Genomic DNA, 26,010 nt, shown 5'->3' on the forward strand with positions numbered 1-26,010 from the left:
GAGGTTGTAGCATGTTAGAAAGCCTTTGAGAAATGGTATCTCTTCTCTCGAGGTTGACCTTTTCTGGGGCCCATGAGCCAGCTGACCTTTGTATGCCCCCTCAGCAACAGTGGCTGAGGGCTAACTCTTCAGTAAACATTCCTCACCTATTGCTGCATCAAGTAAATGGGAGTTGCTAGTGTGTGATTGGGACCAGGAGTTAGATCTCCAGAAGGGAGATGCTAAATGGAGAAATACCAGTGATAATTTAAGTGGGATTGAACATATGGGGGCACCTATAATGGATAGCTGGAGCTTCTGGGTTGGTAAGTAACGAAGAAAGGGCATGTGTTGAAAGCCTTCAAGGCAGGTCACATAACTGTGTCTGGGTATCAGGATCATCATGGTATGTCTCTTAACCCAGGTTCCTGGTTAAGATGGAAAAAAACCCATGGTTCCTGCCCAAGGCTCTTCAGTCTTTGGACTGGAAGGGACTTTAGAGATTATCTAATCTAGCAAATATATAATTTTCATCTTCCCACTCCCCAGTCCTGTTTCCATAGCAATGGCAGATATCACTAACTGATGGCAGCATTCTCTCTGGAAAGGCCTAGATGCAACCTCAGAATCCTTTAATACTTAGTGGTCTGTGAAATCATGGAGTTGTCCATAGAAGCCAACCAAGACCTTTGAATTTTAGTTTAGTTCTCGCCACATGGTTCCTTCTTGGGAAGGAATAGGAGACTTGGGGAATCCTTCCTAGGAAATATAGGGGTTTGTGTCTTTGTTGGATATCACTTAGGATAACTTGGGGTCTTGGAAAGAACACTAAATCAAAGATATGAAGTCAGGATCTGGCCTCGATGTTGTCACAAAGGAATTAAGTGATCTTAGGCAAGGCATCACCTTCCTGGATCTGTATGCCTCATCTGTAAAAGGAAGGGCTTGAGAGGAGTGCATGATTTCCATGGACCCTCTTTTAGTAGTGTGGCCATGTTGAGAAATAGCATGCCCTTGTTCCTAGGGGGCAGTGTCTATATGCCCCACATCACTAAGGGTAGACATGTGACAATCACACTTCTACTCTCCACTCCCATGCCCATAGCTTCCACTGGTAATATGGACCCTGTGTAGACTTGGTCTTAGAGTCATTTTCATTCTTTTTAGCAGGGGGTATGCAGGAAGCCATTACCAACTGAGGTTTGCAAGGAAAATGAAAACCATTTGCCATTTGTTGTGGGTTAAGTTGTGTCTTTCCAAAACTTCACGTTGAATTCCAATCCCTGGTACCTCAGAATGGGACTGTATTTGGAGACAGGGTCTTTACAGAGGTAGTTAAATTAATATGAGGTCAACAGGGTGGGCCCTAATTCAATATGACTGGTGTCCTTATAAGAAGAGGAAACTTGGGGGTGCCTGGGTGGCTCAGTGGGTTAAGCCTCTTCCTTTGGATCAGGTCATGATCTCAGGGTCCTGGGATCGAGCCCTGCATCAGGCTCTCTGCTCAGCGGGGAGCCTGCTTCCCCCTCTATCTCTGCCTGCCTCTTTGCCTACTTGTGATCTCTCTGTCAATAAATAAATAAAATATTAAAAAAAGCAGAAGAGGAAACTTGGACAGGACAATGTACAGAGGGAAGATGATGGGAAGACACAGAAGAAAATGGTCATCTGCAAGACAAGGAGAGAGTCCTGGAACAGATCCTTCTTCATGGCTTTCAGAAAGGAAGTCCCCCTGCTGACAACTTGATCTTGGACTCCTAGCCTCCAGAACTCTAAGAAAATTATTCTCTGTTGTTAAAGTCACCCCCTTAAGTGTATTTTGTTATGGCAGCCCTTGCAGACTCATATACCACCCTTGCCTATATGGAATCTGGCAGGAGAGAAGCAAACAAAAATACAAAATAATCAGAGCAGTTTATTTTGTCCTCATTCCCATTGTCAAGGCCTGGCCTTGAAGACCTGGTGAGTTTGGGGTTTATTGTCAAGGAACTATAAAAGTAGGATGTGGAGAGCTATTCCCCTATTTCTATGGACTTGAGTAAGCTTGGATTTCTCTGAACCTCATCTCCTCATCTCTAGAGGGAGATCTAGATTGAAGCAGATATTTTCAGATTCCTTCAGAAGCATAAAAATTCTTCGTTCAAACAAAATTTAGGCAGACATTTCATAGGTAAAACCTAAATAAAAATGAAGCTGTTGTGATGAGGTAGAAATGTTGGGGAGGGGAGCATCTTAAGCCTGTCTTCTCTCTATTCCCTAGACTCTTAGCACAGCTAAAATTGAAAAGACCCCATCCCAAGTCAGACATTCTGCAAATCTGAGAGTCTAACATCTGAGTCTGTTGGACTGTGGGATGCTTGAGAGAGGAGCTGTCTCTTAAGTAACTTACCATGATGCCAGGTTATACAGCAGGCGCTCAATTCATGTGAAAGGAAGGAACCAGGAAGAAACAATTGGGAAAAAAAGGAAAGAATAACAGATATTGCCAGAGAATTCTGGAGGTAGCCTGAGCAGTTCTGCAGATGCATCTTTAAGACATTCTATTTTGTTTGCTTAGGAGAAGTCTCCTGGAGTTCCCTAGCCATCGGGCAGAGCCTGTTGGTTCACCTAGAACTTCCTCGCAATTTCTAGGGACAAAGGCCACAAACTGAAACTAAATCAGACACTGGAGAAATAGGGGTGGCTGGAAATGGACTAAAATCTCCCCAAAGCCAAGGGTTAAACCACTTTTTTTTTTTTTTCCAGACCAGTTGGGGTTTACTGGCTGAGGGTAGAAACTGGGAGCCTGGAAGCCTGGGGTTGGAGGTTGGTTTTCTTCTCAGCTCCTAGCTAAGGGTTTGACATTTCACCTGCTAGATGGCGCTGTCCTCTAAGGAAAAACGCCAGCTCTGCTCCACTGGGGCTCAGTCCAGGAAACAGAACAACTGAAGTTGAAAAGAATTGATGAGTGAGAGGTAGAGGAGCTGGGAACCCCCCTTCCCCCTACCCCACCTCCCCACCCTCGCCCCCAGCGACATCTCCTTTTGTGGTGGTTCTGGTTTCCTTTACAGTTCTTATTTTGCAGTGTGGGTGTTTCACACACTCCATCTGAAAAGTCTCAGGGCCTTTTGCTCCTAACAAAAGTGAGTAGGAAGTGTGTGTGTGTGTGTGTGTGTGTGCGCGCGCGCGCGTACACGCATTGTGACGAGGGCAGGGATGGTCATTGAGCTTCTGCCCCAAGGCTGCAACTTACAAATGACATGTTCCATCCCTGGTCTTTGACCTTGACTTAAATGAGATCAGTTGGGAAAAAAACCAGTCCCTTCTTCACTCTGCTCACCAAGCTGGACCCCTGAGATTCCTGGTGGCTTTCTTTACTCTGAAGCCTTCTCACTTAGCTCCAGTCTGCGGGGACAGAAGACATGTGGGGACTGAGACTCCCTTTCCCCAGGCAATGTTAGTGTTAGACTGACAGGCTGGCTCCATCCGGGTCTGCATGTGAAATCAGGGCCTGCATGTGAAATCAGGGCCGCAGCCTGCAACTACTCCCACTCTATCAGCAGCCAGAAGGAAGGAAAACAAAGATAAGGGGGGGATGGAAACCAGGACGGGACCCAAGAGGAGAGAGGGGAGGGCTGAGGAAAGGCAGGAGACAAGGGAACAAAGACCAGAGGTTAAGGGTGAAGGGGGTGGGGAGAGGCCAGAGGGACTGGAGGGACCAGGTGTCCGTAAAGAAAGGAAGGGCCATATAGAGGAGCCGTGGTGGAGGAGAGAGGATGGACCAACGGGGGTCAGGGGAAGACAAGGAAGCTGGAATGGAGCTTTTAAATCTGTGCTAAAGCCGGGAAACTGCACAGGCAGGGGGAAGGAGGCTGTGCCAGGCAAACAGGAAAACAGAGGGAGAGGAAGTCTAGTAATTAGAGAAAACCTGACCAAGGGCCTGAAAGGAGGAGAAAACCACTGCGGTGCGGACGTTGCAGAAAAGCAAGGCAGGAGACAGTGGCAAGGAAGCGTTGAAGCAGGCGGCGGGGGCTGGGGGGTGGTGGAAGCAAGGGAGGCAGAGAGCAGAGCAGCCAGGATGTGGAACAAGCAAAACACAGCACAACTGAGAGTGAGGGAACAGGGGGGGAACCATGAAAAGAATGCTCACCTTATAGTCCTAAAAACTGGAATGTGTGTGTTTTGGCCTGCAGCCATTGTCCAGGAAACACAGTGTGGCTTTTAAAGCACATTGTGGAGTGTTTGGTCCAAATGTTAGTAGCAGCGTGCCCTGGTCTGCTGCTTTGAAATGCAGCGGCTATGAGCTGCCCACTTGGTGGCTGGTAGCCTGCTGTCGGGGACATCCGATGCAACCTGCTGTCTGTACCCAGGGTCATTCCTGCTCGATTTATGGTGCTCTAAGTTCAGACGCACCAGCTTCTCTTCCAGGGCAACTGCTTTGCTTTGGGGGCTAAGAGTTGAGATGTGTATCATGCTGGTGACCTGCTTGCTGTCTCCTGAATCAGTGGTTCCTTTGAGGATGTTTCTCAGTGGGGCTGGCTCTGGGAGAGCAGAGTGGGAGGCACATTAAAGGCAATGCAGGATGGATGTGAAGGCGAGGGCCCCTTGAGTCTGACAGTTATAATTCTGCTCCTTGTTTTTCCATTTTACTGCGTAAACCAGCGTATATGTTTTAGTCTCTTCTAGCCTCAGCTACTCATCATACAATTGGGCTCATATCTCACCGATCTCATAGGGTTCTGATGACACCTGAGGAGATGATCTCTGCAGCTGGCAGGGTGGCTAGTTCATATTAATGCTCACTAACTGCTAGCTGTTGTTCTTTGTATTATTATTCAAGACCAGATGACGCTGTGTGTGTGTGTGTGTGCGCGTGCCCACGCCCATATGTGTTTTGGGAATAAGGGCCTTAGATTTAGAAGTGTCTCAGCAAGGGAATGATTTTTTATGAAGATAGAACCAGCAGTGACACGTGTGCTGCTTTGAGAAGTAGGGAGACCATTTTGGTGACCAAAGCATGTATGAGATAGTAAGAAACTGGACTAGGGATTGGGGGAACTGAAAAAAATATAAAAGAGTATTTTGAGAGGCAGCCCAAACCTGAAGATCTTCATGATGGACGGGTGGTGGGAAAAGGACGTTTTACACATGACTTTAAGGTTTCTGGCCATAGAATAAGGTCAGAGGGAGCTCTCAAGCTAAGAATGATTTTTTTTTTTAATGTTTTAAAATGATTGTAAAAAACAAAAATGAAAACAAAGAAGAACCTGTGACAAAGACCATATGTGGTCTGCGAAGCCCAAAATATTTACTATCTGGCCCTTTATAGAGTTACCACAACTCGGTTCCACTTAGGGATCAGAAGAGTGTGCTCCCAAATTGGGAAGCCTGGAGAGGTTTTAGACAGAGTGCAATGTCCCCAGAAAATTAGAGGATTGGGACTAAAGCATTGAAACCCACAAGAAATACTAGCTTTTGCTATTATTGAGAACACAGAGGCCCAGGGATGGAAATGAACATGACATATGCTGAAACAACAGTAAGATGGTGGATTGGTTTGGCAAATAAGAGTAAACAAATCTCACTTGTAATTATGACCATCACTATTATGACTCTGTTGCTGTCATTGGGACTTGGGGTCTGGTCTTGGGACCCTGGTGTTCTTAAAGCGTGAGGTTTGCTAAGATCCCTTCCAATTCTTATTTTTTTGCCCATTTGTCCCTCCTTCCTCATTTCCCTTCCTTCCTTCCCTCTATGTGGAACATGCTTAATTCTCTTTGGCATTTCTGACAGCAGGGCCATTTCTTCTCCATCCTCTTTAAAATCCTGATCGTGTAAGAACTGGTTCTATTTTTCCCTTCACCATTCCCAGTGATCTGGCTTCCTTTTGCAGCCCCTCCCCCTCCAGGCACTTCCAACAAAAGAGTCAGGTCATTTTTCATGCGGTATCAGCAGAGTGTCAGCCTCCAAAGCATTTGTCCTTGTTTCTCTGAGTGTCGGAAGTTCTCCGTCTTCCCACTAGGACTTTCTGAGAGCATGGAGTGGATCCCAGAATTTCTAATCCTTCCTGCTGCAACCGAGCCTCTTCCCACACTTAGTTTGAGGAAAAAAACGATTGGGGGGGGGGGCGGGGAAGCCAGTGAAGGAGTAAGGCGCGCAGCCCTGGCCAGCTCAGGCTGGGGTCTGTGCTGATGGACCAGCTGTGCCCTCCCTGTTACTCAGGGCTGTCTTGAGAGGCCAGTCAGGGGACAAAGATTAGGGTCATCAAGATAAGACAGAGAATATTCAAACTGGAAGCAAAAAGAGGCTGTTTTTCCAATAGTAAGTAATCAGGGAACAGGAGGATGTAATTTGCAGATTAGGAAAGTGAACAAAGAACATAAAATTAACTTTATAGCAAAGAGGAGCGCAGTCTGTTTGAAGAAATAAACCTCCATAAAGCATTATTGTTGATAAAAATCAGACTGTTGATTTAAACTAAATAGGAAATATGATCGAATCAGGGAGAGGATGGGGGCTCAGTGGAAGCTGAAGTTGAAACTTCAGGCAGAAATGGAAGGGTGGGATGGAGGGACCTGATGGGGCATGGTACCCATGGTGGGGGAGAGATGTAGGACCAGAGCAAGGATGCGTGTGCTAGGGGGCATTGAGAGGAGGGTTGTGCCTTACCAGGATGCCCAAGTCACCTTCACTTAGGGATTGTCTTCATTTGAAAAGTGGCATTGATTTCTAAGAACTGGTAAATAACAGATACGGTTTTGCTACACATGCAGTCCCTCCCTACCCCTCTCCTGTTTTTAATTCTCAAATACTCACAAAAGCTCATTTGAAACACTAGCAACTTCCTATTTGAACACTAGTAGTTCATACCAAAGCAGAAGAGTCCCAAAGCAATGCCTTTGATCCTGAGGTGATTAGAACAGGGCTTCCGTCCCCTTCTATCAGAGACAAGTTGGCGAGACTAGGATAAGGCTCCCACCATGGGAAATCTAGCTGTGCTGGGAGCTGCCCTTTATTTCCCCATGCCAAGCCTTCTTGGCCCCACATTGCCTAACATGAGAGACAGATTTATTGTTTTTACTGTCTTTGACCTGCTAAGGCAGGACTCTTCCCAAGACAGGTTCGGAGAAGCATCCCTGTTTAGTAGTGTACTCAGAAGTCGCCAATTGCCCCTCCCAGTCCATTTTTCTCCCTTTTCTCTCTTGCTCCCAACCCTGGAAGCTGCATCTTGGAAATCCATCGTCTTCTGGCTTTCTGTAGAGTACAGCTTATGGGAGGTCCCGGTAGGACACAGGTAGGCTAGGATTGAGAGAGAGAGCAGAGCCTTAAGGCCTAGATTCCCTCCCTGCCAGGTTGTAGGCTGGCAGTGCCTTTCTCTACCAAAGGTCAGAGTGAGTTCAGGGCACTGTTCTTGTCTGTTCAGGCACAGGGGTATTCATGGTACCCTTATAGCTGCTACACTTGGATTGCTTCATCATCCTTTGTTGACTTCCTTTAAATGTGTCCTTGTGTTTAACAGTCCCTTCGTTAAGCTCTCTTCTAATGCCCCCATTTGAGTGTTGTACCATTCTTGTAGGCCTTTGAAGGATATAAGTAATGAGAGCTCCTACTTGAAAATCAGAAGGCCTGGGCTACAGCTGAGTACCTATTACAAGTTGACTATGGGACCTGGGCAAGTTGCTTCTGCCTTTGGCTTTAGTTTCTTCATCTATGAAATGGAGATGATGGTGAGACCATCTTTCAGTTAAAGCATGCTATAATTCTGTTTCCACTAGGGGTGTAGTGGGCAGGGTTTAGTGGAAAATAAGCATTTTGAATCCTGGTTTTTATATTTCCTAAATGTGTAGCCTTGGCCAAGTCTCTTGATCTCTTTGAATCTTGGTTTGCATTTTCAGTAAAACATGGGAGGTAACCCTTCCCTTGAAGTTGAAGGGGCATTCCCTTTGGCAGCACATACAGTAAAATTGGAATGATACAGAGGAGATTAGCATGGGCCCTGTGCGAGGATGACATGTAAGTTGAGGGGGAGGATTAAATAAAATTGCATGTTTGAAAGCAGCTAGAATCGCTCTCATTACATGGGAGGCATTCAATCCATGTTAGAACCTTTCTTTTCTTTCCCGGCTTTCTTAAAGGGAAAATGCCTGAGCATGAGGGGAAAGAAGTTTGTTGGCTCTGGAGGTTTCCATTCTTTCCACCTCTAATTCTGTTTATTTATATTTGTTTACATCTTAGCTCACAGACTCCAATTCATGTATTCCTTCCAATCTGTCTGTCCTTGAAGGTTTCTCCCTAGAGCAAGTCCTTCAAAAGGAGGGCAGGTCTGTGGTTAGCTGGAGGGAGGGAACTAGGAGCAGGACTCAGGTACTATGCTACTCGGCTACCTAGTGTTCTGACCAGGACAAGGATTTTTTTTCACAGCTCAGAGTTCTCCGGGATAGCTGACATATTTCAGGAACTTTACCTTTCTTCTTTATGCAGAAGTCACCATTGTAAGTGAAGGATTGAGCCTCTAATTTTTCATGATAATCGTTCATACCTAGATTTTAGGCCAAAAAGAGCTCTTGCTCAACCCAATCAATAGTCCTGTTCACCTCCAAACTTGCCATAAGTGATTTTATAAACACGTTTTAAAAAAAAAAGTATATGGAGTGGGACTCTTGAAATATTTGCTGGAAGTTTTAGTATTTAAGTGCATGACCTGCCACAGATAGGTCTAGATATGGGTAAAGCTGTGAGTGAAAGAAATCTTATTAGTACCTTCTTCCATTTACTCTCACTGTCCCCTTTTTTCATTTTAGTATCTCAGTCTTCAAGTACTCAACATCTGTAACTGCCTGTAGTTGACCAGAGACCCTTGTAGTCAAATAGACCCCATAATTCCAATCGAGTATATAAACTTATCTGTCTTATGTCTGTCGGTACCCACTGAATGTTCTCAAATGTATGATAGCTTGGTCCATTCTTTTACCCATTCATCTATTCAATCACCCACCCACCTTACCAGTCAACTGGAAAATACTGATTGGAGATTCACAAAATATGGTGGTAGGCTTTGTTTAATAATTTTAAAAAGTGTGAGTCACAGTTCCAGACTTAAGGAATATAGAATGTGTTTGCGGGCTCAAAACAAGTAAAAAAATATAAGAAGTTCTCTCATAATACTAGTGCAAGCAAGGGCTAAGTGTCCAAGAGTGATAGATATTGTTGACGCTCAAAGGAAAGAAGCAGGACAATGGGGCAGAGTAATAAGGACTGACTTTAGAGAAGATATGGGAATGGAGCCAGGCCTTGAAGGATGGGTAGAGTTTGTGTGAGTAGAAAGAAAAGGGAAAGAGAAGAGAAGGCTGGAGAAATGGGAAAAGTTAGAATTCTAAAAGTAGACCTGTTTGGCTGGAGTAGAGCATTTGAGAAAGTAGTGGTGTTAAGATTGGAAAGGTTGTTAAAGACTGATTTCTGGAAAAGAGGCTAGAATGTGAAGCTGGGGAGCATAAGTATTTCCTATAGGTAATAAAGAACTCTAAACCCTTTTTCTAGCCAGAGAGAGGAATCTAGTAAAAGTCTGCAGATTGATTTTGAGTATGGGGTGTTTGCATTATCTGTTGACTCACTGATTCACTGATTGCATGCAACACAAGTTTAATGAGCTCTGTTAAGTGCTTAATTCAATGATCATAGCTGGACACTAGTTATTATGTCCTAGTTCCTTCAGAAATCAAAGGAGTCCTTGCTTTGGGGAGAGCTTCTTAATTCATCATGACCAAATAGTTAACCCCGAGAGAAAGAATACAAATAACCACTACAGTTAATTCCTTTTTTAAAAAAATATTTTTATTGTAAAATTAAACACAGACACAGAAAACCAAACCAAACAAATATGTGGCTTAGTGAATTATTATACAGTGAACACCCTTATAACTACCACCAAAATCAAGAAATAGAATTGCCAGCCAGCCCTATAACCCTTCCACGTGCCTCATCCTAACACAATCCCTTTCTACCTCCCAAAGGTCACCACTGTGACCTTTATAATAACCACTTTCTTGCATTTATTTATGGTTTTATGACTCAATTGTGTACCCCTAAACCCCCTAGTTTAGTCTTGCCCATTTGTTTTTTTAACTTGATATGCCTTTTAGGTCTCTTTTAATCTATGGTCTCCTCCCTCTACCTCTTTCTTTTCTTTATCTGGTGACGAATTTGGGTCATTTGGCCTGTCAAGTTTCCTATAGTCAGATTTGCTGACTTCTTAGTCATGGTACAGTTCAATGTGTTCCTCTGTCTTCTGAATTTCCTGCAAATTGGGAGCTGAATCTAAAGGCTTGACCTGACACAGGTCTGATTCCTTTAACAAGGTTAAGATGGTGTTATGTCTTGTGTTGAAGCAGATGCTCAGTGTCTATAACCATTAATTCATTGGGATTTACAAAATAGTAATATTTTAATTCTGCATTTTCTTTTAATTATCACCTGGGATAATTTTATCAAGAGACACTTCACCTCATCTATTATTCTGTTACCCAGTACTGTAATTCATAGAGGATAGGTAGGAAAAGATTTGATTATTTCCTTCTTCTACCCAATTTGCAAGATGAAAATTGGATCATCGTTTCCTCAGAAGGTGACCAATTAATATTTCTTAAATATATGCCATAAACTCTTGAATTTGTTTATATTTATATTTGATGAGTTTTAGTCTATCATAAAACTCAAATCTTTGGCCAGTGGAAAACTCTTCAAGGTGCTTCCTGAGTTCTTCTGACATGACTCTAGTAGTCTTTGACAGCTTCCTTCTAACTGCATGTCAAGATGTACCAAACTCATCATAAACATTTCCTGCCTCAGACCTGGAATTAGTCATTTCTCCAAGAAATCCTAGTTTAGTTCAAGGGGATATGTCATTTGAAGATCAAATCTGATTGCTATTCAGTTGACTTTTGTTTTTAAGTCTTTTTAATGGAAAGAGCCGGGATAAACAATTACCCCATGAGTTCACACTGATATTTCTAATTCAGATTCATATCTACAGAATGTTTACTTAACATCTTTTATTATCGGAGTAGTTCCTTTCTTTCACCAGAAAATCCTTTAAGGCAGGGGGATGGTAGAATTAGAATATCCCATAATTAGCATTTGCTTTTTTAGACTTTACATATACAACTTTATCAGGATAGTAATATTCATACTATCACTGACATTATTGTTACTGAAAGTAGATAAAATGTTTTTTTTTGCATATGCTGACCATCTCCCCATTTTTTAATAGTTGTAGTATATTCATACTTTGATCATATACTAGAGTCTCTACCTTTTAACCCACATTTATTCTTTTATCTGCAAATAACTATATATCTAAAATTTGCCAGCAATACCTGTCTGAAACTTGTTCCTTAGTAGACTCCTTAGGAAGGTCTCCTGGGAATAATATTCTCAGAGTCTTAACATGTTATTAGCAGTTTGTGAATTCCTGGATAAAAAAAATCCTTAGTTCACATTTTCTCTCCTTGAATATCTTAAATACATTACTCTAATTTCTTCTGGCAAAAAGCTTTGCTGTCAAAAAAAAAAAAATCTGAGGATAATTTAATTTGATTTCCCTTGTAAGTTATATGCTCCTTTTTGCCTAGATATCTAAATTTTTCCCCTTTTCTTTTAAATACAATATTTTTTTTTTCCTAGAATATCTTGTTTTTTTGTCATTCTGGGTCAATATTCTCAGGTACATGGTATGCTTTTTTCAACATATAGTTCAAATCATCTTTTATATTAGGAAAACTTGATTGTATTACAGTTTTTGGTATTTTCTTTGTTCTCTTGAGATTTTTATGTTCCCTTGGTTACTTTTTCAGGGTCTCCTAATAGTTGTATATTGGATCCTCTTTGCCTATCTTCCAGTTAACTCTTTTTTTAAATGTAAATTCCAATTGTTTGGTTTTCATCATAATGCATAAGTAGTCTGGGCAAGTGGGCTTATTTCTAAACTGATTTGGGGGTAATGGCTGACCATGGCCTTTTATATTACTTTCTTTGTATTGAGGGGGCATTGAGAATCTGAGCTGTAATCCCCAAAGAACAATGTGTATTTCCAGTAGAATAGTAGGCCAGTAGAAAAGACAGTTTGGTGTCCCGAGACTCATTGTCCCTCAGATCATACGGCCTAAAGATCTGAGATTGGTACTGGAGGTGAATCCTCCATCTTTTATATGAATTCAAAATCCTTTCTTTGGTTCTTCTAATTACTAAAGCCTATTAGGCACGGAAAGCTTCACTTTCTTCAAGCATATAAATTTAAGGAAATTTCATTTATTTGTTTCCCTATAGAACCTAAAATAACAATGATGAGAAGGACTCTTGATGCAGGGGGAATGATAGGAGCAAATGTGTGGGAGCCGGTCTGAGCAAAAATGGTTTATGGCTCAATAGGATAATTTTTAATGGAGAAGGGATAAAATAATTATCTTCAGCATCCTGTGTTCTGTGTGGTTCAAAGAAAAATCACTCATTATAATAGTGTGAAATTGCTGACCCATATGACTTGGACTTTTGTTTCTGAATTACAAATTTAGTGGCTTAAACAATATAGATTTATTCTCTTACAGTTTTGGAGGTCAGAAGTCCAAAATGGGTTAAGATCAAGTGTTGGAAGCGTTCCTTCTGAGGCTAGGGGAGGAATTTGCTTCCTTGCCTTTTTAGCTTTAGGTGGCCCTCGGTATTTCTTTGCTTATGGCTTTTTCTTTCCATCATCAAACTATATCATTCCAGTCTCTGCCTCATCGCATTGCTTTCTCTCTGCCCCCAAATCTTCCTTTGCGTTTTTGTTATAGGGATTCTTGTGATTACATATAGGGTCCACCCAGATAATCCAGGATATTCTCCTTATTTCATAATCCTTAACTTAATCACATCTGCAAAGTCCCTTTTGCCATATAATGTAAGATTCATAGGTTTTGGGGATTTGGGCATGGATATATTTGGGCAGCCACTATTTAGCCTAACATATGCATAATCTTTTTATACCAAAGAATCTCTAATGACAGAGGGAAGTAAACTCATTTTCATGTTGGTGATTGAGTTGCAGCTCAAAACAGTCTCCTGGAAGCCTGTGGTTTCTTTGAAGACTAGCATTTTACCTTAAAGGTGTTTGAATTTTGTAGGGTACTCTACACATATGCTTGCTAGCCTAATTTCCTGCAACAAAAGAAAAATTGGTCTGGGAAGATGGGCCACGATGCTTCCATGGCTGTAAGAAGTCTGGAATACTGCCTTACACCCTGGTAATAACTGTATTTTATTTGGATGGCATGACATGACATCACAGAAAAGAGTGTGAATTAAAAGGTGTCATTAGCTTCCACTACAATTGATTCAGGTCTAGCTTGATAATCTGGAGGGAGAGGATCCCCAATAGATTCTGATTTTCTCTTGCTCAGAATCCCCAATCATGCCTGAGTCCCATGAGTGAGGCAGGAAGTCTCAGTGGGGCGTGAGGTAAAGACAGCAAGTCACACTTGCCCTTCAATGAGAGTGAGTCCCAGGAGATCATGGATACCATCTACTCTACAGTGTTGGGTCAGGAGCTGGTTCTCATGGAATGCTCATCTGTGGATTGAGATTTAGAGTGGACCTTCCTTGTTTTCCTGACCCAGGATCCATGGATGATCTCTTTTTCCTGTCACAGGTCTTATCATGCACAGAGTCAGCACTCTAGGCCTGATTTCTACTAATGGAAGAGGGAGGAGCCCCCCGCCCCCATCCTGCAGCTCTCTGCATGACAGGCCATGCATAGTTATTATGCCTACTTTCTTTGAATCCTTCCTCTCCTTCTACCCCCAACCCCTTCTGCTCTGTAACTGCTCAGGGTCTCAGGACAGTTGAAATTGGGCCAGCTGGGGTGCTATTTTTAACTTCTTCACATAGCACAGCTGAGGACTTGGCCCCCACACAGTTGCATCCACCCACTGTTTCTTCCTCTCGGAGGATGCAGACAGAAAACCAATGCCTGTGCCTGGAGTGGAGGGGGCATGGGAGGCAGGAGGCCCAGTTGTTTTCTCACAACCTCCTGGCCCACCCAGCTCTGCTTACCGCAGTGTGTAGTGTGGCAATGCGACAGTTCATAAAATGTGGCATTCATGTGTGTGGCACACTGCTTTGAGCCTGTTTTATGCTATGATAAAGACTACATCTGTCAGGCTATATTGGCTCATGTTGGGGTCAGGAAGAGAATTATATTGCCCAGAATTGCTCTCTCCTTTCCTCTTACTAGAGGAAGACGTCTCTTCCCTTCCTCCAGAGCCAGCTGAGAGGCCCTCTCTCTGAGGGACAGAGTGCACAGAAATCTATCTACCCACTGGGTGGATATCCCAGTATCAGGAAAAAGATGGGTCAACTTCAAATTATTTCACTCTTTAAGGGACTTGCCCTAGAATGTCAGAGAATCTCTGTGACCAGTTAACAAACTGACACATTATATCTATATGTCTGTGTACACACACATATATACATATACACAAATACTATATATGATATAATGTATAACACATATTACAATATTATACATATTTGTGTGTAATACATGTATATGAAGAATTTTTTTGACTGATTTTAGTTTTGAAACTTTTCATGAGGCATTTTTGTTTCAGTTAATCACGTTTCTATTGCAGCCTGGGGACTTTTTAAAACATTTCTAGAACCCTCTATCTTGCTCCCAAAGGCTTAAGCATTATTTGATAATTAGCCTTCACAATTATGTTATACGTTTTGGAGAGAAGTGTGGGTTGGGGGAGGGTGGGAGGAAGAAAGTTGTGTGTGTTAGTTAATGTGGGAGGAATGAGGGTTATTATCTGGGGATTGGAGGAATGCTTATGAGAGAAAGAAGTTCACTCTGTCAAAATTGTGCTGGTTGCCAGTTCTCTGTGAAACCCTCACTTAGACACAGAGAAGGATGGGGGTAGGAGGACACTGGAAACTTTCTCGCCTTCCCTAATTAAAATGATGCCAGAAAACAAGATCCACATAGAGGCCAGTTACATGCCACTTAAAAAGAAATATGCTTCATTACAGTTTCTCTCCATTTCCTGGAACTCACAATGGGAACATGAGAAAGGAAGAAGATTTGTTGAAATCCTGGGAAGAGCATTTTGGAACTCACCCGCCTGTTAACTTGGTATCACAATAAAGTACTCGCTGCTAAAATGACAGGTTTTCTCTCTTTCTTTCTGTCTTGTGTTCACATACCTTCTGCCTCTCCAAGTCCACACATTCACATTAGCAAAATGCACTACCCTGTACTCTTGAAGTCTATTCCTTTGGCTCATCCTCTAGAGGAAACCATCACCTTTTCCTCTTCAAAAGGTACATTTTCCCTGTGTTTTCACTTTATGGAAATTATTGTATTTTCTTCTTTTTTAAGGGGAAAATTCTGTTTTATTGATTGGATCTGATTTCAACAAGGTTGGGTATGGGGCTGATTTTAAAAGTGAGAGAGAAAACGAGAGAAGGGACTGTGTGTTGCACTGTATATTATGTGTGTAAGTACACACAGAGGGCCTAAGCATTCTTGGGCAAGAATTACCCTCAGGCAGAATATTAAAGTAGATGAAGATGTGTGCTAAGGACCACTTTTTTCTTCATCACTTTTATTCCAAGTCCAAGATGTCAGAGGATCACAGTACTTAATCCAAGCTACAGTGGAATTCCAGGCAATACCAGACAATGGGAAAAGTTTTTCTTGTTTACCTGCAATTTATTATTATTATTAGCTTTTCACTGGGAGGAAGGGTGAGAGAAATTACTGAATTTAAGTGTTCTTCTAGAATCACGTTACTTATAGTACTGCTTGAGGTTAGTCATGCTAAATGGTTTTTCTCTTGGTCAGGGCAGTAAGCCCGCTGAAGGTCAGGGTTTCCCAGTTTAAAGACATAGGAGTTGTGACTGTGATGGAGATGAGTGAACCCATCTGAGTGTTAGACAACTGGGAGTGAAGGACTGTGCAAACAGGGGACCACACCACCCAACCTCAGTCATTGCTGTTGGGCAGTGCTGGCAGACCATTGATTTTTTTTTTTCTGGATTATTGTGTGAAGTCTCATGGTTTAAAAATGCTGATCACTCTTCAAATTAAGGGAAAAAAAAACACAACACCCTACCAGCCAAATAAAACAGATCAGCTTTCTGGATGTCTCTGCCACAGAACAAAGAGGATTAAGAGCATTATGGTCCATTAACATGCCACATGACCTTGGAAAGGTTTGCTTACTCATTTTTAAACTAAATGATTGGGGTAGATGAGCTCCACAAGTTTTTCTTCCTTAGATCCTTCCAGATTTTTTGACTTTTGAGTTCTGTGTTCTAACCTTCAAGATCCCTTCATCTCCTACTACTTCATGAAGAACTGGGTAGATGCCCAAAAGAAGAAATGAGGAGAAGAAACATATAGATGAGGGTCAGAATGGATTAGGTAATAGGAGATATTGCCTGCTCACGTGCCACTACATGCTTTTGCAGAAAAGCCTTCCTTTGAGTTATTTATGATAGCCATCTTTCCCTCCCCTTAACACCCATAGTCCTTTTCCCACCCTCTTCTTCAATAAGTATTTATTATAAGTATATATTTATTAGTTGCCTGCCTGGGGCCATTAGTATATACCCTTATGGCTCCCATCACTTTCCCACTTGTAGTTATTTGAATAAAAGGATGGAGAAAACTTTTTTCCCCAAATTCCCAGGATACCAGGGAAGGAAGACTGGCCTGTAGTTTGTGCTAGCTATGAGAGAAGCAGGGTGGGCTTACACTTCACAGAGGAATGTACATGGTGAGGCAGGTCATCTTTTAGAAAGCCCAGACTTTGGGAGCCAGAGGAGAATGAGGTAAACGGCCACCAAGATGGCAGAAAACTGTATGTGTGTGATGTCACCCCCTCCACTCATCTCAATTCTTCCACAAAATTACCAAAATCATGAGATACTGGTGCCCAATCATAGCAGCAGACTTAAATGCATCAGCAGAGAAAGAAGGCCAGGAATTTGCAGAAGTCATAGGGCAAACTATGGATTCCAAGAAGTTATGATATTGTCTGAACCAATTTTGAGTTCGGGTGAGCCCCCTAGGTAACATCTAGGTATACGTGGGTACATTCAGGCATGTTATCGCCTTGGTTAAATTGTGAGCATTTTCAGAACAAGATCTTTATCAAAGTTGTTTCTGTAGGTTAAATGCAGTCAACACAGTGCTTTTGCACACAGCAGATTCTAGTAAATACTTGCTGACTGACTGAATGACCAATCGAATGAATGAATGAGTAGAGGAGAGAGCTGTGAACTCCAGTCTTTGAACGTGAATGCAGGCCTTGCATGGATAGACAGACAAGAAATAAAGCAATCTGGAAAGGGTTAATTTCTGCCTTCAGCATTCACAGGAAGGATAATGTATGCTGGGGAGGGAAAGCGTTAGTCTTTCCCTTTTGAAATCCCCGAAAAATTTGTCTGAAGCATGTATTTAAATGGGCGGTATACAGGTGTTTTCAGAGCTGCTGCCGCCCCGGAGAAGGCCTCAGGGCAAACCAGAGAAGACGATACTTGGTAAGGAGAAACACTCCTCAGCTACTCTGCATGCTTCAGTGGGAAAATGCAAATCAACTCATTTCCGCTTTTGAGGACAACTTCAGATAAAGGGGTCCCCGGGCAAAGTAACCCCTTCAATGTTCCCCGGGCTGTCTTTCCCCATTGCTATCTTTTCCTGCACTACCTGCTGTGCGAGCTGTAGGGGGTGGGGAGGGGGCTGTGGATTGGCTGCACAGGAGAGGAGAGAGGAGATGCATAGTAATGAGAAGCTGAGGGAGGAGAGAGAAGGAAGGGGGCTTTCGTGGGTGGGTGCAACTTTGTGTAAAAGGCCTTGAACTAGGTGGTGGAATTACCTCCAGTTCTGTCTCTGTGGCCACCGGCTGAGGGTGACCGTGGGCAAGAGGTGGGATTCACAGACAGTCACATATCAAGGGAATGTTGAAATCATTCCACTTTCATCATCTAGGTTTTTTTCTTGTTCCCCACCCCCCCACATTGAGAAACTGAGATCTGAGGTATCAATGGGGAGTAAGTAGAAGGCAAGGATTAAAATACAGGTCCCCTGGCTGCCAAAACAGAGTCCCTCCACCCATCCGCAGTGTCATGCCTTATAAGAGGTGCCTGGATCAACAGGCGTTGGTTTCCATGTTTCATAATTTGGATGTGAATGTTTGATTGTGTCTCAGGGCTCAGTTAAGATTTTAAAGATCTGAATAACTAAAAAAATTGTGGTGACTTTCCCTCCTCCCAATTTAGGTGAATGAAAATAAAAACCAGGCAAAACTGCAATTGAATTATAATTGAATTATAAGAAAGTAGAATAGAGAATGATTCTTTTCCATGATGACTACTCTAATAAATTCCAAATAGCAAATTTGACTTAAAATTTTGATTTTGGGTTCTCCTGTTTCACCAGTGTGTCTCAGGCACATGCCTTTTTTTTTTTTTTCCTTATTGGGAAATCCTGTGTATGGATCTCGAGTGTCATGAGATACTTAATTTTGAACGAGTGCATGAGAGGGTTGTGTGAACAGACATTTGGGCAATTGCTATTTTTGTGTTTATGTGGTTTTCTAAGGTATTAAATGGATATGGGTTTTCTGGGTGAATATGTATGTATACATACGCAGTTTTCTCTTTTCTCTTTCGATGGAGTGAGGCAACCTAATTGCTAAAATTGGCAGGCTCTAGTTTGCTAAATGAGATGACATTTGTCAAAGAGGCTTTCACATGACCTGTATTCAATGCACAGTTACTTTTTCCTCACCAAATAAAAGACAGAACCACTCCAAATGAATCCCTATCTAAACTTGAAGTAGTCTGAGTAAGAAAAGCATCTGGGACCTGAATTTTTAGAGAAAGTTGTGTATCATAGGAGTCAAAGATAGGGCAGGTCAGTTTCAGGCATTATAGATTTTCATAATTTGATTTTTATGGGTAGAGGAAAGAGTCAATCAGCAAAGAGTTAACTGTAGTTTTTCTGTGTGTACATATTAACAACTTATGTGTAAGATACATCTATATATCTCTACCTATATCTCTATATCTGTCTATATAGACACACATACATACATACATTACTTCATATCGGTGGCCTTTGGTTTTGGTTTGGTTTGGCTCTCCAGGAGCAGGAGGTAAGAGGGTTCCTGCACATCTTCGTCTGTAATCCATATCCTGGAGTCAGTATAACCCCTGCTTGATTCCTATTTGCTCTAGACTTTGGCCTCCTCTGGAAAGACGTTTCTGCATGTTAGCGTGAGATACTCATTCAAAACAAAGTTTGAAGTTATATTCCCAGTGATCATCACAAGAATGGGAGGAATTCACTGTAGGGTACCCTACATTTTTTCCCCCAAGTAGCTTTCTCATCTGTCCTGCTAGGTTTGTCTCGGAAAAGAGTATTGTTTGTTTTTTTTTTTAAGATTTTATTTATTTAATTTGACAGAGAAAAACACTGAGAGAAGGAATGTAAGCAGGGGGAGTGGGAGAGGGAGAAGCAGGCTTCCCGTTGAGCAGGGAGCCAGATGCGGGGCTCAATCCCAGGACCCTGGGATCATGACTAGATCGGAAGGCAGACACCTAACGACTGAGGCACCCAGACACCCCAGGAGAGATTATCTTTTCTATGCTAGTGTTTGTTGAGTCTTTAATGTAGGCCACTGGTTCTCAGGGGTGGCAGTTTTGCATACCATATTTACCTTCCCTTTCCAAAGGGTGTTTGGGAATACTTGGAGACAATTTTGGTTACCAAAACCAGGAGAGGAGGAGTACTCTGGACATCTCGTGGCTAGAAGCAGAGATGCTGCTAGAGCACAGTGCACACACTTTCTCCCGCCCAACAAAAATTAGCTGCCCCCAAATGTCAGTCATACTGAAGTTGAGAAACCCTGGTGAACGCCAAGCTCTCTGTTCCTTCATGACAGGCAAGTTTCCATTAACTTCTCACAGATCCAGTGGGCTAGGTACCGCTGTCCTCCCCCTTTGAAAGTGAAAGGTAATATGGCATGGAGAGAAGAAATGACATGACCGAGGCCACTAAGGCCCAGGTGCAGGACTGAGCGTAAGCCAGATCCATCTTCCAGACCATATTAAGCAGCAATCTGTGCTCCAGACATCCTTCTCTGTGTTTGACCGGCATCCCAGAGAATGAGTTATTTCCACTCAGTACGCTACAGCACCCACAGATACAGGTGACTTGTTCCCGCCCAGGAGAGACCAGTCTAGATTTTGTCACTCTCTCTTACCGCATGGTGTATTCTGTGCCAAATGTCACCTGTAGAGTAAACTTTGTCCCTGTTTACCTCCTTATTTCCTTTCATTTCTTTGCCTGGCCCTCTTGGTTTTGCTTTTCTCAGACCGCACCAATCTAGCTCGCCTTCTAAACTGTAACTATAACCCCTTGCTTAAAGAGCCATCCAAGTAGCTGGAGGGCCACCTTTGCTGATGGCTAACGGGATGGTTATCCTGGGGGACAGAGTATTGACAATTGCCACTGGGCCGGAGAAGAGGACAATTTCCTCTGAAACAGGACAGTCCCTGAAATTCATTTTTAAAATTTTTTGATGAAATTCTCTGGCAGTCAAGAGGCTAGAAAACAAAAATAAATCTGAATTTCGGTTCCAGATTGTGCCAAGATTTCACAGGAAAGCTTTCTTCCACAAAAGCCTTCTGAGAAATTCCTTTATCAGGAGAGAAAAGCATTCCTGGAGATCTCATTAGGTAAATTACTCTCAGATTAACATATTTTATTAATTACCTATTATGAGACCCCCTAAGCTAAACAATCATAAAAACAACAAAAAGAAGTAAATATAGTTCCCAGTGACTAATAGATGCCATAAAAGACATAATCAGTAAAATCAATTATATGCATTATTATAATGAAAGGTACAGTTAGTGCTTTAAAAAAATAATTAGGTTATTGGCTAAGAGGAAGCTAACCCCCCTTCATTACCCCTGGAGCAAACCCCGGAGGCTTCACTCAAAGGCTTTTAGTATAGAAATCATTGGTTTTATTGGCCAGGCAAATTAGTGACTCCATTAGCTTCACCAGTGGGGGACCCTGGTTTTCCTAAGTCACCAGGTGCTTTTGATCTGGTTGTACATTTTCTCGAGTGGAAAAATAGGGGGTTGGAACAATGCATCAAGATGAGTACAAAATATTTGCAGGTCTAAATGTGTGGCAAGGGGTAGGAACCAAGGCAGAGGAAGTTAAAATGGGGGCGGGTGGTGGTTTGGCTGTGTGTGGACTGGGGTGCGGTGTGCATACTCTATGTGCTACATGTGTGTGCCCGCCCAGCACACATGTTTGTGCCACTTGAGAGCTTATCAACATTTCCAAACCTCTGTCCAGAGCTCAACTTTCCCGTCTTGCTTTGTATGTAAAAATATTCCACTTAAACCTGTAGCCCAGCTACCTCCAAAGTGCCAATAAATAATATATGCAAAGTTTTTTTTTTTTTTTTTTTCTTATCAATGTAAAGAAACGCGAAGTTGTGAGGCTGGTGAAAACTCGCATTAGACAATGTAATGAAGCAGGAATTAGAACAGCGTAGTTCCTCTGGCCATTATAAATGAGGACGGCAGCTACCTGGAGAATGGGAAAACTGATGAGTACAGTCTGTTGGGGAGAGCAGGAGGAAAATTTCCCTCAGGAACACATTTCAAATTACTTATTTATGAACTGATGAACTGGGAGACCACCTATCGAGACATCGGCGTAAGCAGACTGCTGCAGACCGCTACAGAACTCCAGCTAATTGTGCGGCTGTTTTCTGTTAGAACTCCTGCTCTCCAGCTGGGCTTTGGAGGCAGGAAATTTAGGCTATGACTAGAAGTTACGCTTTTCCTCTTTCTTGTCCGCATAAATATATACATACATATTTTAATCCGCTTGAATCGGTTTGGCGGGGGCCTGGGAAAAAGCCGCTACAACCGGCCCGGGAAGGACTGAGGTGAAGAGGAGGGAGGTTTGGGTGTTGAAAGGTTTAGCAGGTTATGCCCCACATTCTGGGAGGGAATTCAGCTCGGGGCTCCTGTGTCAGCTCTCAAAAGGCTGTTGGATCAGGCCGTGGAGAGCCACATCTTCCTCCTTCCCTTCCCGGTAGGTCAGCGTCCTCCTCCCGCTTCTCAACACCTTTATCGCCATGGCGACAGGGTATTGCACGCTTGCTCCGTGCTGGGCTTTCTGCAGTGTTTTACATGGATGATCTCATTTTATCCGCATGAGACTCTATGAAGTAGGTACATTGTTGTCCCCATCGCATAGGTAAATAAACCGAAGGATGAGGGAAGTAAAGCAACTTGGGCAAGGCCATGAGTCCAAAGCCATCTGATCTCATGACTCAGCCTCCTAATCACCTCCTGGGCAATTGTAAATGTTCACGGAAGGAAGGAAAGAGCATCTCCCATTGGGGAATGCTATGGGCTTATGCTCCGAGTTGCAAACTGCATGGTGAGGGGAAAGGAATCAGACAATCAGGGAGCCAGGGGTATTGTTGGGAGACAGTGTAGCTGACTGGTTAAGAGCTAAGTCCCTTAGGGATTTTTATTATTACCTCCATTTACAGATAAGGTAACCAAGACTCCACAAAGTGCTGCAAACTTGTCCTAGGTCACATATGTAAGTTACAGAGCTAGGATGTGAACTGGGTCTAGGCTGTGAGCTTCCCACTAGGTAGACTAGCTCCTTGAGGGGAGGGTCTAAATCTTATTCAAGCTTTAATTCCCAGTACCTGGGAAAATACCTTGGGTAATGGGTCCTCAATACATACTTGCTGAAATGAATTTTCAGCTTTAAATTCAGCGAGCTTATGGAGTTCTTGCAGAGGTCCCCGTTCCTTGGCCAATACTGCAATAATAGCAGCATATCATATTTATTGATTATTAACTGTGTTCCAGGCCCTGTGCCATGCCAGTACACGATCATCTCATTCAATCCTCAGAACCTGATGAAACTGTTTTTTTTTCTCATTATTATCTCTAGATTATATTGAAGGCATTGAAGCTTGGAGATGTTAAGTCAGTGGTAATCATCTGGGAGTGATTTCCCTCCCCACTCCCCCAACAAAAGGAACAATGGACATTCTGAAGACAGCCAGAGTAAGGAAGGTGGGCAGGTGTGCTATTGGCACCTTAATGAGTAGAAGCTAGGGTTGTTGTAAACATCCTGCAATGCACAGGGCACCTTCCCACAACAAAGAATATCCAGCCCAAAATGTCAATATTGAGATAATCCGGGTTAAGCGCTTGCCCAAGCTGTTAAGCAGCAGAGCCAGGATTCAAATTCCCTATCTGACTCCAGGGCCTGTGTGCCGATCATCTACTGAACAATTCCCCCAGTCCCTCTCTGCTTGGATACCCTATGGTTTGCTTGGAAGACACAGTTCCATTATAACATGAATTGGGGTTGGCTTGGGGAGGTAAGTGACTCGAGGGAACAAACCAGGAGCCTCTGGTGGGGATCTATGTGCAAAGTAAATCTGTATTCTCAGCCTGCCTGATCTTGGGGTCCTGACTATACCAAATAAATAAATGTTCTCTGCGTGGCAATTCCATCAGGACCAGATAAAGCTGGAGCTGGGGGGACTTGGTGGGAGGACTGCAGGGCTGGGGCATCCCAGATGGCTGACTGCAATCCTTCTTCCTGTGTAGCTTCTGGAAATCCCCCAAACACTCTCTGAGCTTTTATTTCTTTAACTGTGGGACAGACAAGGCTCCAGTCTGCCTGATTGTCCAAGCTGTTTACAAAACAACGTGAGCAAATGACTGCCTAAGAGTCATTGAAAAGGGCTTACACATGGGCTGGGATTCCCTTCATTACTTTGACAAACATGTAATGATAACAGTGAAAACTTAGACCACTCGTACTGAGTATTTGTCTTTGCCAGGCATTTCTCTAGACTGGATATACTCATTTCATTTGTTCTTCAAAACAATTCCATGAAGAAGGTACTAATTTAGAAGGGCCCCATGCTTGGTACAATCAATACTCTGGTGTAACCATACCTCTGGTATAAATTCCTAATAATATTTGAACAAGGGGCCCTGTATTTTTATTTTTCAGTGAGTCCTGTAATTTATGTAGCTCATTTTCCCCTTTAGATCTGTCTGCTTCTAGCCTAAATGTATAATAAGCCCTCATTAGCGCACCTGTCAGAAATGGCCTATTGCCCCCTGTAGGGTCACGGGAATAAAGGTTTTTAAAGTTGATTATTTCCCTATGAAAAGAAGTGGTGACATTTACCAGGCTTATCAATCAGTGCTATCTACACATTGATCAGGTAGAAAGGGCAGAAAACTAGACCAGAGGGAATAAAATAATAAAGAACTAGTTAAATAGTCAGGCTCTGGGTTCAGACAGCATCACAACAACAGCTATGGTAATAATGATAACAGAAAGAGTATAATCCACAGCAAACCCTTCCTGAATTTCCCATGTACAAAGCCCTATGCTAAATGCTTTGACATGCATGATCTCCTTTAATGCTCACAGTAAATCTTGGGGTATGCATTACATTATTATTCCTGTCTTTCAGACGCAGAATCATGGCTGAATGGAATGACTTACCCAACACATCATGTAGCCTGAGATGGGAGCCTGGCTCTATTTGTTGACTATAATGCCTTGTGTCAGCAACCATTCTGTACCTCACTTTGCATGTGTGTGAATGGGAATATAGCTTACTTTATAAAATTATTATACATTTTGAATTAGGTAATGCAATCTGGAAATGTAGAGGAAGAGCCTTGCCCATTTTGCTTATTGTTGTATGCCGTATTTTAGAAGAGTGCCTGGACACACAGTTGGTGCATCAGCTATCCACTGCCAAAATGCCATGCAATAACCACTCACAAAACTTTAATGGTATGTAGTAATAAGCAATAAAGTGTATCTTTATTGCTTGTATGTCAAGAGTCAGTTGGTGTAGTCCCAATAGCTTAGTTTTTGCTTTTGTTTCTCTTGTCTTAGGAGATACACCTAGAAAAATTTTGCCAGGGCTGACGTCAAAGAAATCATTGCCTATGTTTTCTTCTAGAAGTTTTGTGGCTTCAGGTCTCACATTTAGGTCTTTAATCCATTTTGAGTTTACTCTTATGTACGGTGTGAGAGAGTAATCCAGCTTCCTTCTTTCATACATAGCTGTCCAGTTTTCCCAGCACCATTTGTTAAAGAGACTGTCCTTTCCCCATTGTATATTCTTGCCTCCTTTGTCATAGAATTAACTCATATAATGTGGGTTTATTTCTGGACTCTCTATGCTGTTTCATTGATTTGTTTTTATTTTTGTGCCGATACTATACTATTTTGTTACTACAGCTTTGAAGTATATCTTGAAATCTAGAATTGTAACATCTCCAGCTTTGTTTTTCTTTTTTAAGAAGAAGATAGCTTTGGCTATTCGGTATCTTTTGTGGCTCCATACAGATTTTAGTATTATTTGCTTATTTTTGTGGCAACCCCCCCCCCCAAAACTATTGGTACTTTGATAAAGATTACACTGAATTTGAATCTGTAGATTGCTTTGGGTGGTATGGACATTTTAACAGTACTGATTCTGGGACTTCACCAAAATAAAGAGCTTTTGCACATTGAAGGGAATCATCAACAGAATGGAAAGGCAACCCACTGAATAGGAGAAGGTATTTGCATGTGTTATATCAAATAGATTAATATCCAAACTATATAAAGAACTTATACAATTCAACACCAAAAAAATCTGATTAAAAAATGGGCATAGGAGCTGAATAGACATTTTTTCTAAAGAAAACATACAGATGGCAAACAGACGCATGAAGAGATGCTTGACATTACTGATTATCAGGGAAATGAAAATCAAAACTACAATGAGGTTTTACCTTACACCTGCCAGAATGGTTAGAAATAAAAAGATAAGAAATAGGGGCACCAGGGTGGCTCAGTCAGTTAAGCATCTGGCTTTGATTTTGGCTCAGGTCACGATCTCAGGGTTGTGAGATGGAGCTCCATGTCTG

The 26,010-nt window shown here is 42.4% G+C and overlaps 1 non-coding gene across 1 annotated transcript; it reads left to right on the top strand.

The window, feature by feature from the left end:
• Positions 1 to 7,892: 7,892 nt before the first annotated feature.
• On the top strand, positions 7,893 to 8,001 carry LOC125101422 (U6 spliceosomal RNA). The gene has a single exon (XR_007127835.1). It is a non-coding gene; the product is annotated as a U6 spliceosomal RNA (small nuclear RNA).
• Positions 8,002 to 26,010: the final 18,009 nt, after the last annotated feature.

This window comes from Lutra lutra, chromosome 5 (assembly GCF_902655055.1).
Source record: "Lutra lutra chromosome 5, mLutLut1.2, whole genome shotgun sequence".
NCBI lineage: Eukaryota > Metazoa > Chordata > Mammalia > Carnivora > Mustelidae > Lutra > Lutra lutra.